The following is a 13202-nucleotide window of genomic DNA, read 5'->3' as shown; positions in this document are numbered from 1 at the left end:
TCCTCCAGGGTGGCCCCCACCTGCCTTTCCTCCCGCCTGTATCTTCAAGCTGCATCACTAGTTAGCCACCGCTCCTCCCGCGCCCTCAACATCCATCTTCCTTCTCAGCTTCTAAGCCTTTGCCCAAGCCCTGCCCTGGTTTAGCCATCTCCTCTCTGCTCCCAGTAACCTCCCAATTATTCTTTAAGGCACTGCTCCCCGCTCTGCAACCCGTGAAAAACTGTCGGGGTCCTCTTGCGTCTCCCAACACCCTCCACGCCTGCACGGCACAAAGAGGCTCCCCTCCTCCATGCTTCAGTCACTCTGTGTGTAGCTCTGTTTGGGTTTCAACCGACTCCTTCAGAACCACTCAAGAGCCGGGGCTGAGGCTCTCTCCTCTTTGTATCTTTGGTGCCCTGCCCAGAGCAGTGCTCAAGGAATGTTTGCCCTGTCCCCACATAAGCCTTGCTGGCACGTCACATAGATCCTGGAGCCCGCACTCTGTCATCTCCTTCCTTACCTTTTACTTCTCCTTGCCAGTAAAGCCACTAGACTTCCTTGGGATTCCATTCCAAGTTCCTTTCAGGCCAGCCTCGGGCAGAAGGCAGGCAGACAAGAGGCAGGAGACAGGACAGCTCACCCTCCGTTGGCACTCAATGTACACCTTGCTGAATCCCCAGAACAAATCACCTGCCCCTCCTCCAAGCTCTCAGACCCCCATGTTGTTGCTGCAGTTAAAGGGGGTCAGTCTGTTCTGTAAGCGTGCATTACACAACGGACCCGAAGGGGAAGCAGGGCAAGGGTCAGAACCCAGCCCTGCTGCTTTCAGCAAATCACTTAACTTTTCTGAACCTTGTTCTCCCCACCTTCAAAAAGGTGATTAAACCTCACCTGCATGTAGATTTGGTGTGAAGACTAAATGAAACACTATATATATAGTGCCTAACATGATACTTGGTCCTGAGGAGGTGCTATTATTATAACCAGATGTTTACATAATTTACTAGCCTGTGAGCTTCAGAAGGATAGAGACCATATCTTATTTGTCTCTCTTCCCCCTCAAGCTCTGGAGCCAAGCTGCTGTTTGTGTCCCCCTAAAATTCATATGTTGAAATCCTAACCCCCCAATGTGATGGTATCAGGAGGTGGGACCTTTGGGAGATGATTAGGTCATGAGGGTGGAGCCCTCACAATTGGGATTAGTGCCCTTATAAAGAGGCCCCAGAGAACGCCATCACCCATTCTGCCATATGAGAACACAGAGAAGTCAGCAGTCTACAATCCTGAGGAGGGCCTTCACCAGGACCCGGCCATGCTGGCACCCTGATTTAGATTTCCAGCCTCTAGAACTGTGAGATATAAATTTCTATTGTTTATAAGCCACCTAGTCTATGGTACTTTATTACAGCAGCCCAAACTAAGACACAAGCCAATCACTATAAGTAGGTAACAACAGTTATTGAAGTGAATGACTGAAGGTAAAACGGGATAAAGGGCAAACTCGAAGGTTGAAATATCTCTGGCCTCCCTCACCTTTCCATCCCCACAACACCCTAACCCAGAGAACATATTCCTTCTCTAGAATCCACCTCTAGAAAACATGAAATTCATGATTTCAAGAAATCAAGAACTGGACCTCATCATTCTTTTTCAAATCCACAACATCAGGGCCATTTTACCAGCCCACTACTGATAATCAACCAAACACATTTTCCCTCTGACTCTTGGTTTCCTTGTTTCTAAACAAATTTGGCCTAAATAATTGCTTCTTTCCAGCATTAAAGGTTTATGAATCTATTATCCCCAACAAATGATTTCATTTATTCAACAAGCATTTACTAGAGATTTCTTTGGGCTCTGCATGTTTGCTAGGCATGGGCTTAATGAAGAGGAGACACTCCCTGACCTCAAGGAGCTCACAGTCCAGCAGTGAAATGCTTGAAGATAATTAACACTGCACAGTAAATTGACCGACCATTCTAGTACTTTCCATAATTTCCCTTTATATTCAAAATGTCATGTCATACCCAGTCCCCCTTATTCTTCTCAGCTCCCAAACTGGCCAAATCATACATAGACATGAACTTTGGGACATCTATTCTCATGATCAAACAAAAAGGCAATGCTCATGTTCTGCCTGATCCAGACATAAACTCTAAAGGTAGCTGGAAGCAAAGGAGGACAAGTTATGATCTAATCCATCTTTTCCAAAAGTGACCTCTGGTGAAAACTAGAAAACACACGTGTTTTGAAAATGTGTTCTATGAACAGGTGCATGTGGGAAGCATCCCCCTCTCCACTGCAGGACTTCTCAGAACCTTTCATGTTACCATGCACACTGTGACTCTCTGCTGGGAAAGGCAGTCTCATGCATGGAGTCCTTCAACCTCTGCTCAGCCACATAAGAATGGGCCCTGGGCCTAGAATCCTCTCTTACCAAGAGCTAACAGTCATGCCAGGCTTATCGCCTTGTATGGAAATAGCTTTCCCTGTTTGAGACTCAGTGTGTTCTCCTCTGTTCTGTTTAAGGGTGTGCATCAGTGGCCCTCAGGTGCACCACCAGATTTCAGTATTTCGGACTCCATGGTGGGGGTGTGTATGCCAACTGCCTTGCTCTGGCTACCAGCCTTGGGGGACCAATGTCCACTACTGGGGCTGATCTTGCTCTGTCTCTTCTCCATATAAGTTGTGTTGTTCCATCCAGCGCCTGACTGCATTGTTTCTTTGGCAACTCTGATACCAAGATGCAGTGTACAGAAGCGCTTGGACTTCTATCCCTGGTGGCTGGCATTGTGATGATCTTTGCTCCCCTTCATGGAGTTGGGGTCCTCCCTGGCATTGATGCATGATGTTCCGCTTGACACTCACCAAGAAGATGACAGAGCAGGCAGCTTCTTAGTCAGCTGGGGCTGCCATAACAGAAGACCATAGACTGGGGAGACTTAAGTAATACATTTATTTCTCACAGTTCTGTGGGCTGGGAAGGTCAAGATCAAGGTGCCAGCAGATTTAGTTTCTGGTGAGAGAGCACTCTTCCTAGTTTGCAGATGGCGCCTTCTTGCTGTGTCTTCACGTAGTGGGGAGAGAGAGCAAGCTCTCTGGTGTCTCTTCTTACAAGCACTAACCCCAACATGGGGGCACCACCCTCATGACCTCATCTAACCTAACTGCCTCCCCAAAGCCCCACCCGCTAATATCATCACATTTGGGGGTTAGGGTTTCAACATGTAACTACTGCAAAACACAATTATTCAGTCCATAACTGGCAGCGTTCCCCAACCCTTTTCCACACAGAGCCCTCTTTATAAGAACATTAGGTGGGGCTACATGCCCAGGATCACACTTGGAGACCTGCTTGGATAATTTAGAGTATGAGCTGTCAGAGAAGAGAGAGAACGAAACATCAGTCTTCTTTGGGGCTAACCCACACGTCACCATTCTGCAGCACCAGGTTCCTTGCGCAGAGGAGGCTGTAATTTTCCTGAGTGTGTGAATGCATCTCTACATGACCCACAGGGGAACCATCTTCTAGTCTACCAGGGCTGCAGATGGGGCCTCTTGAGACCTGCTGCTAAATCTGGCAATCAAATGCCCCAAATGGTTCACTCTGCCATGCAAGATGTCAGAGAAAAAAAGAAGGTTAAGAGATCACCAAAATGATAGCCTGTGGCAGAACACACCTCCTGTCCCTTGGCAGGAGACGGGAAATGTAAATGCTAAGACAAATCATTTTGAGCTTGCCAGGGAACTGAACCAGAACAGGAAGAAAAGGACTTCCATCGTCCCATGGGCTGCGTGGCTCCACAGTGGCCCCTTGAGATGTGAGTGGCTGAATCACTGACTTTGCCAAAGTTATTCTTCCCCAAAGCCAAAGAGATTAAAAGGTTTTAAAAAATGAACGTGGGACTTGACTGATCTGAAATTCAGGTCTTGAATACCTCTAGGATATTAAAAAAAAGAAAACCCCAATTTTTAAAATTGGTGTCTCTAAGTGCCTCACAGGTCACATTTGGGGGAAGGAATCTAATCATGGCAGAGTATGAATTATTGAGTCTCTTGGGTCTAAAAATGCAAATCTCTTGGCTTTGTACCAGGTAGTTTGCTAACCATGACGCTGGTGCGTCCTGCAGGGTAACATTTCTCACAGCTGCCACCTAGCTAGGAGTACAGAGCACACCTACCTAGCTACTGAGATGGATGGGTTTGTGAGTTTGAGGGGCCAGATCTCTTGAATTAGAGGCAAGAGACGTGACCATCTCTGAGGAGAAGGAGGGAGGCTAGGGGCAGGTCTTGGGTCTAACATCTGGGCCAGGGCTAGAATGGCAGGTGAGTTTTCGTCTCACTTGCCAGGTTTGATCAACTGGTGAGTGGCAGCCTGGAGTGTTGTACTGAAAAGAATTTTAAGGCCGTACATGGACTCATGGAAAAGAGTGCCACAAAGGATTAGAAATACCCACTAGGGAGGTGAGCGGTGGTCTCCTAGATGCCAGGTACACGGCATCCCTAGGTTAGAAGAACCCTACACATTTGCACTATCTTTCTGAGTAGTGAGTACTTTCATACACCTTATTGAACTACATGGATGTGTCATTTTCTTGGTCAGGTTTACTTCAAAGATTTTTTAAAAAAATACAGACCACAAGACTTTTATAACTTTGACTAAGGTCACAAAACTAATAACCAGAAGTGCCAGGATTCAATGCTAGGTCTTCTGACCCCCAGTTCTCTCTCCAGCCCACCGGGTTCCACATCTGAAGGCCAAGGTAGGATTCTCGTTTCCCTCACTGACTTAAAATTATTGGGGAAAGTACTTGGAGGTTGGACACCTGCTCAGAATAACGTCTGCCCATACGGGGTATGAGATGAAATAATATATCTAAATATTCCTTTGACAATTATAAAATCACTGGATAAATTCTGGCTATTAAGAATAAAATTATCAGTATGAGTATTCATATATGGAGAGGGCTAACAGGCTGACATGGAACGAGGGCCTTAGGAAAAAATGTTCATGTTGACAACATTTCGAGAAACAAATTTCAACCAGATCTGCGTGAGAAAATTTCTGTCATCCCAGTACCCCACCTTTCTATAAATCTATCATTCATATGCTGTACTGGTATCAAAACCCTCCCACAGCCTAGAACAACATCCCACAAAGCAGCTGGAGTCCAGTGTAAGGAGATCTAGGCTCTGGTCAAGAGATTTGGCTAGTGGACCAATGCATCCCACGGTCACCAAACTAATCAGTGTGTTCATAGCAGCCCTATTCCAATAGCCAGGACATGGAAACAACCTAAGTGTCCATCAACAGATGAATGGATAAAGAAGATGTGGCACATATATACAATGGAATATTACTCAGCCATAAAAAGAATGAAATAATGCCATTTGCAGCAACATGGATGGACCTAGAGATTGTCATACTAAGTGAAGTAAGCCAGAGAAAGACAAATACCATACGATATCACTTATACATGGAATCTAAAATATGATACAAATGAACTTATCTACAAAACAGAAACAGACTCATAGACATAGAGAACAGATGTAGTTACCAAGGCGGGTGGGGGTAGGGGAGGGATGAATTAAGAGTTTGAGATTAGCAGATGCAAACTATTATATATAGGATGGATAAACAACAAGGTCCTACTGTAGAGCACAGAAAACTATATTCAATATCCTGTGATAAAACATAATGGAGGGCTTCCCTGGTGGTGCAGCGGTTAAGAATCCGCCTGCCAATGCAGGAGACACGGGTTCGAGCCCTGGTCCGGGAAGATCCCACATGCCGTGGAGCAGCTAAGCCGTGCGCCACGACTACTGAAGCCCATGCACCTACAGCTCATGCTCGCAACGAGAGAAGCCACCACAGTGAGAAGCCCGGGCACTGCAACGAAGAGCAGCCCCTGCTCACTGCAACTAGAGAAAGCCCACACGCAGCAACGAAGACCCAACACAGCCAAAAATAAATAAAATAAATTAAGTAATTAAAAAAAAAATAACAGAAAAGAATATGTATTTTTAAAAGAATATATAGATGTATATATATGTACATATGTGTATGTATATGTGTAACTGAATCACTTTGCTGTACAGCAGAAATTAACACAACATGGCAAATCAACTATACTTCCATAAAATAAATTTTTAAAAATCTAATCAGTGTCACGAGAGAAGTGGATGCCAGGCAGCCTGCTTCCAGCCTCCTCCTCCTTCCTCCCTGCACAGCCCATGAGCAGCCATGGGAACACTCACACATCCCACAACACAAGCGAAATGGACATGATTCCCTATTGCTTTCTAGTTCTCGGTTACAAAGTCAGTGATAGAGATGCTTTAATGGGCTACTTCTCCCAGTTGATACTGACACTAGTTTTGCCACCCACTCTCCCTTTCCAGGGTTGCCTTTCTGCTTTTTGCATATTTAAATAGCAATTCTAATTGTCGGGGTTTGATGATCTGCCTCTTTGAAACCTTTCTCCAGTGTCATCTGCAGTTAGATCCTTTGTTACATTTAGATTCAGCAAGCTTATTTATGCATCACATTCATTAATTCCAGGATGGTCTGCAATTTGTCTCTTCCAAAAAGAAAAAATATATATATACACACACACACACCCCTCTATATTCAGAGGACACTCATAATGGAGAAAGCAGGTGCCTGAGTGCTAGGCATTAAATCTTCCGAAGAGTGAAAAATCTGCTATTAAATAATCTGGAAGAGGTCAATCAATAAAAATAACTAAATAATTGATAGTGTTATATTAGGTTAACGTATAACATATGATCTTCATTAACCCGTCGAGAAATATCGCTTGAGTTAAACCACATATCTCAAATAAGCATTTCTGGTGTTAATTCAAAAGGCAATAGCAGTCACCCAGGGGATGTTTTTAATGTTTTATGCTTTCATTGCAGTGGTGTTTATAGAGGGGCAGGGCAATAAGGATCATATTTAGGCAGGCGGCTGGGTGACAGCTCAGGCACTGAACTACAATCAAGTCATCCGTCTTTACGTAAGCAACCTGGACAGCCCCACTCTGGCTAATCAGCCTGGCTGAGGAATAGCTGACAAGCTGGTGCAAATTTACTGTAGGAGTAAAGGGCTTTCCTTCTTCTTAAATAAAATAAATTTAAATTTAAAAATCCCAGCACTTGGTGTTTATACTGCATTTGGCTCTGAAGTGCCCTTGGATATTGTTGCATTTAGCACGGGTCGGGGCGAGGCTTGGGGGGGGGGGGGCGGGGTCACTACCCAGGTTTCTGGAAGCAGAGCAGAGAGCATAGTGCACAGGTTCTGGAGTCAGAGCAACTTGAATCGGAGTCCTTGCTGTACCCCTGACTAGCTGGGGAGTCTGGACAACTCGTTTAATCTTACCAAGTTTCAGTTTCCTCACCTGTAAAAGGGAGAGAATACTAACAACCTTGAAGTTCAGTGAGACAGTGTCCACAAGACAGTTAGCCTTGAATCCGGCATAGAGCAGACAGTTAACCAAATGTAGGTTTCTTCTATTTTTCTTCCCCTTTTAGCAAATGAGAAGACAGAGTGCCAATGAGATGTGCTTCTTGAGAGTGGGGATCGCCCCTCACTGCTCGTTGTGTCCCTAGGGCTCGGGGCAGCGCCTGGCATCAAGGAGGCGCTCAGAAATCTTGCTCGCCCCTACGCTACTTTTTAGCCCGTAGGAAAGACTTTCTCTTCCCCCAACAGGCTATGCAGTCTGACCCTTCTGTGGCTTTGCACCTGCTCAGCATATGCTGTTTCCTCTGTCAGGAATAATCTTCCCTCTTTTCTTCCTGGTGAGCCCAGCCTCATCATTTTTGCCACCTAAAGAGCATCATCTCTATAAACACCCATCCTTTCATCCCTGACTTCCTCACCCTTGCCTATCTGTTCCCATTCACCTCCAAGGAACCTCAATCCCTCCCTCATCCCTGTTAATGCTGCCCCTCACGCCATCACTAACTTAACCTTGTTGTATATTTTCTTTGACTCTCTGTATCCATAAATGCTGGCACAGAAGCGGTTTACAATGTAACGGTAAAAATGACTAACATATACAGACCTACAGATCAGAGATATGGATTTGGTTCTAGACCACCACAATAAAGCAAATATCACAATAAAGAGAGTCACACGAATTTCTTGGTTTCTCAGTGCATATAAAAGTTGTGTTTAAGGACTGTCTCCTCAGGCAAAGGAAGCAAAAGCAAAAGTAAACAAATGGGACCTAATAAAACTTAAAAGCTTTTGCACAGCAAAGGAAGCCACAGACAAAAAAACAAAAAGACAACCTACTGAATGGGAGAAAATATCTGCAAATGATGTGTCTGATAAGGGATTAATATCTAAAATATAAACAGCTCAAACAACTCAATATCAAAAAACAAACGACCTGATTAAAAAATGGGCAGAAGACCTGAATAGACACTTTTTGAAAGAAGACATACAGATGGCCAACAAGGCACATAAGATGCTCGACATCACTAATCACCAGGGATATTTAAATCAAAACCACAATGACATATCACCTCACACCTGTCTGAATGGCTATCATCAAAAAGACCACAAATAACAGGGACTTCCCTGGCAGTCCAATGGTTAAGACTCCACGTTTCCACTGCAGGGGGTATGGGTTCAATCCCTGATCAGGGAACTAAGATCTGGCAAAAGAAAATCACACACACACACAAATAACAAATGTAGGGGAGGATGTGGACAAAAGGGAACACTTGTACACTGTAGATAGAAATGTAAACTGGTGCAGTCATTATGGAAAACAGTATGCACTTTCCTCAAAAAACTAAAAACAGACTACCATATGATCTAGCAATTCCACTCCTTGGGTATACAGCTGAAGAAAACAAAAACACTAATTCGAAAAGATATATATATACCCCAGTGTTCATAGCAGCATTATTTACAACAGATAAGATATGGAAGCAACCCAAGTGTCCATCAATAGCTGAACAGATAAAGAAGATATGGTGTACAGACATACAATGGAATATTACTCAGCCATAAAAAGAATGAAATTTTGCCATTTTCAACAACATGGATGGACATGGAGGGTATTATGCTTAGTGAAATAAGTCAGACAGAGAAAGACCAATACTGTACATTATCACATATATGTGGAATCTAAAAAATAAGACAAATTAATGAATATAACAAAACAGAAACAGACTCACAGATCTAAAGAACAAACTAGTGGTTACCAGTGGGAAAATGGAAAGGAGGAGGGGCAAGATAGGGGTAGGGGATTAAGAGGTACAAACTACTATGTATAAAATAAATAAGATACAAGGATATATTGTACAGCACAGGGAATATAGCCAATGTTTTATGATAACTTTAAATGGAGTATAATCTATAAAAGTATTGAATCACTATGTTGTACACCTGAACTAATATATTATAAATCAATTATACTTTAATTAAAAAGTTATGTTTTACACTATACTGTAATCTATTAAGTGTGCAATAGCATTATGTTTAAAAAACAATGTACATACCTTAATTAAAAAACACTTTATTGCTAAAAAATGCTAACCATCATGTGAGCCTCTAGCGAGTCAAAGTAGTAACACCAAAGATCACTGATCACAAATCACCATAATAAACATAATAACAACGAAAAAGTTTGAAATACTGCAAGAATTACCAAAATGTGACACAGAGACATCAAGTGAGCAAATGCTGTTGGAAAAATGGTGCCAACAGACTTGCTCAGGGAGGGTTGCCACAAACCTTCAATTTGTAAAAAAAAAACATGACATCTGCAAAGTGCAATAAAGTGAGGTACGCCTTTATTTGGTGTGCGCTTATTATATGCCAGCCACTGTGGTAATTGTTTTATGATTGTTTTGTTTTATTCTCCCAATAACCCAATTGTTTAAATACTCTTATTACTCCCCTTTTACAAATAAAAATATTGGCATAGAGAGGTTAAATAACTGGTCCAACATTCCCAAGCCTCTCTCCAAAAGGGGGACACCACAGCACCGTGGTCAAGGGTACGACTCTTGGACTCTAAATGACTCAGCTGAAATACATTTCACCATTTACTAGCAGTGTGACTGGGGGGTGGCTCATTAACACACTTTCTAACACCCTTCTCTGTCACCTTGGCCTGCTCAACTATGAAGTGGAATTCCAGAATCCTGCTTCCCTTTTAGCTAGGGTTGGTCATGTAGCCCAGTTGGAGGCAAAATGAGATGTAGATAAATGTATCCCTTCTCCCAAAGGGCAAAGCCTCACAAGTGGAAGGCTTTGACCCTTCCCACAATTGCTCTTCTCCTTTGGCCCTTCTCCTCCCTCCTGACTTGACAACGAGACAAGAAAACTGGAGCTACAGCAGCTACTTTGCTCTCATGAGGAACAAAACCTGCACGGTAAGGATGATGGATCAGAAAGGCAAGGGGTCTTGGATTCTTGATGACTTTCTTGACCAGATTTCCCAGCACTAGTTTACTCTCACTCTTGTTTTAATATAATAATAAAAATAAACATCTTACTTCTTCAGGCCACTTGTTGAGTTTTCTGTTATTCACAACCAAACACATGGAAACAAGAGGCTCAGTCTCACTGTGCCTCAGTGCCTCAACTGTCAAATGAAGGTAATAACAGTATCTGTGTCTTATATAGTGATGTGAGGATTCAATAACAATGCAGTTAAATATCAGGGTTCAGTTTCCCGCACATAGTAAGAGCCTATTGAATATTTATTCTTTTTATCATCATCATTATTATTACTTCTACTACTGTGAATGAGTACCCAGGAACTCCACTGCTCAGCTTCCTGTTTTTATAAATCAGTCTTCCAAAGACTCCTCTCTTTCACACAGATAAACACATCAGGTAAATTAGCCATCATTCTCTGTGGCTTTTGAAGAATGCCTCTAAATTTCCTTGTGTCATTTCATGTTCAAACAATCCCTGAGATGGATGCAGGGCAGGGATTACTATCCATATCTAACATATTAAAAATCTGCAGACTCAGACCTATAAAGGGATTTCTCAAGGTCACGTGGCTAATTTTATTCTAAGTTTTATGGAAGTTGGTGTGAATTCCCAACTTCTTACCCTGTTCCACGGGGCCCTCCTTGGTCTGACCTCTGCCTGCCTTCCACCAGGCGCGCTGCCCTTCCTTCTCTTCCTCAAATATCCCATACTTTCTTCTGCTTCAGGATTGCTGTCCTTGCTGTCCCATCTGCCTGGTACTCTCTTTGCCTTGCTCTTTGCATGGCTGTCTCCTTTCCATCCTCTGGACCTCAGAGACGACCTCCCTGAGGACCCCAGGAAAGTGCCTGCTTCTTAGATCAGGGGCTCTCTCTCACCTCTACCCTCTCAACCTCCTACACATCTGTAATGACCTGCTTATTTATCTGTTTGTGTCTTGCTCGATTCCCTGTCTAGAACATCTTTCTTTTTTTTTTTTATTGAAGTATAACTGATTTACAGTGTTGCCTTAATTTCTGCTACACAGCAAAGTGATTCAGTTATACATACATATACATTCTTTTTCATGTTCTTTTCCATTATGGTTTATCCCAGGATATTGAATATATTGATTAATAGCTCCCTGTGGTGTACAGTAGGACTTGTTGTTTATCCATTCCACATATAGTAGTTTGTATCTGCTAATGCCGAATTCCTGATCCATCCCTCCCCTCCCCTCCTTCCCCCTTGGCAACCACAAGTCTGTTCTCTATGTCTGTGAGCCTGTTTCTGTTTCGTAGATAAATTCATTTGTGTCATATTTTAGGTTCCACATGTAAGTGATATCATACGGTATTTGTCTCTTTCTGACTTACTTCACTTAGTATGATCATCTCTAGGTCCAACCACGTTGCTGCAAATGGCATTATTTCATTCTTTTTTATGGTTGAGTAATATTCCATTGTATATATATACCACATCTTCTTTATCCTAGAATGTAAGACTCTTTAAGACAGGCACCTTGTCTGTTTTGTTTACCACTGTAGTCTTAAAACTAGAGGGAGGAGAAAGGGAAGAACTTAAATCCCTACAAAAGGGTGAGCTTTTTTTTTTTTTTAAATTTATTTTATTTATTTATTTTTGGCTGCATTGGGTCTTCGTTGCTGTGTGCGGGCTTTCTCTAGTTGAGGAGAGTGGGGGCTACTCTTCGCTGCAGCGCGCAGGCTTCTCATTGCGGTGGCTTCTCGTTGCAGAGCATGAGCTCTAGAGCACAGGCTCAGTAGTTGTAGCACACGGGCTCAGTAGTTGTGGCTCATGGGCTCCAGAGCACAGGCTCAGTAGTTGTGGTGCACGGGCTCAGGTGCTCCGCGGCATGTGGGATCCTCCTGGACCAGGGCTCAAACCTGTATCCCCTGCATCGGCAGGTGGATTCCTAACTACCGTGCCACCAGGAAAGCCCAGTGTGAGCTTCTGTGTGGACACACCTGGGCTCAAATCCTGGTTTTGCCATGTAACAGCGTGAGGGAAAGAAATCCCTCACTTAACAGGTCCAGTTCTCAGCGACCTCATCTCTTACAGCAGAACAAGCATACCTATCTCAGAGGATTGTTGTCAACGTGACATACGATAACATGGGTAAAGGATGGAGCCCCGTGCCTAGCACCTGCATGTTCAATACACCCTTGCTCTGCCCCCTTTTATTCCTCCACTCACATGCATCACCTGCAGCACACGGTGCCAGGTGAATGTGCTCAACCAGCCAATTAACACCAAGAAAAAAGATGAGTAGAATCAAATGTTGACGGCTCTGCCAGTTCTGCTCCTTACAAAGCTACCCCGCTCCCTGCAGACCATGGAGATTGCAGACGGTATCAGTACCTATCGCCTACATTGCCATGACTATTAGATAAATTACTAGGTAACTGCTGCTTCGAACAGTTAAGTGCTTAGAACAGGTCTGGCACATAGTAAACTCTCAATAAATGTCTGTTATTATTATCATCTGTGTCTTTGTGAACCAATCCAAACACATTTGATATTTTCAATTATCACTGAATGTCTAACTCTGAAACAAACTAAAATCCATCACGGTCATCATCGTTGTCCTAATACCTTTTATTGACAACGTGTATTGTATTGGGAATAACGGATAGAGAGGGGGTTGGAGGAGGTAATGAGGGGGAGATACAGCTGGCACAGGTATTTGGGGGAAAAAAGAAAATCAAAATAGGTCCCGGGGCCTCGGATTCCTGTTCCCTCACTGTAGGGACAACCAGGCCAA

At 43.4% G+C, this 13202-nt stretch overlaps 1 protein-coding gene across 10 annotated transcripts in view; it reads right to left on the bottom strand.

Annotated features, from left to right (window-relative positions):
- Positions 1–13202, bottom strand: part of DAB1 (DAB adaptor protein 1) — a 412298-nt gene that overhangs the window by 312685 nt on the left and 86411 nt on the right. The gene's annotated exons all lie outside the window — the stretch shown is intronic.

This window comes from Eubalaena glacialis, chromosome 3 (assembly GCF_028564815.1).
Source record: "Eubalaena glacialis isolate mEubGla1 chromosome 3, mEubGla1.1.hap2.+ XY, whole genome shotgun sequence".
NCBI classification, from domain to species: Eukaryota; Metazoa; Chordata; class Mammalia; order Artiodactyla; family Balaenidae; genus Eubalaena; species Eubalaena glacialis.
Note: the sequence above shows the minus strand (reverse complement) of the source record. Positions and strands in the feature narration are given on the sequence as shown.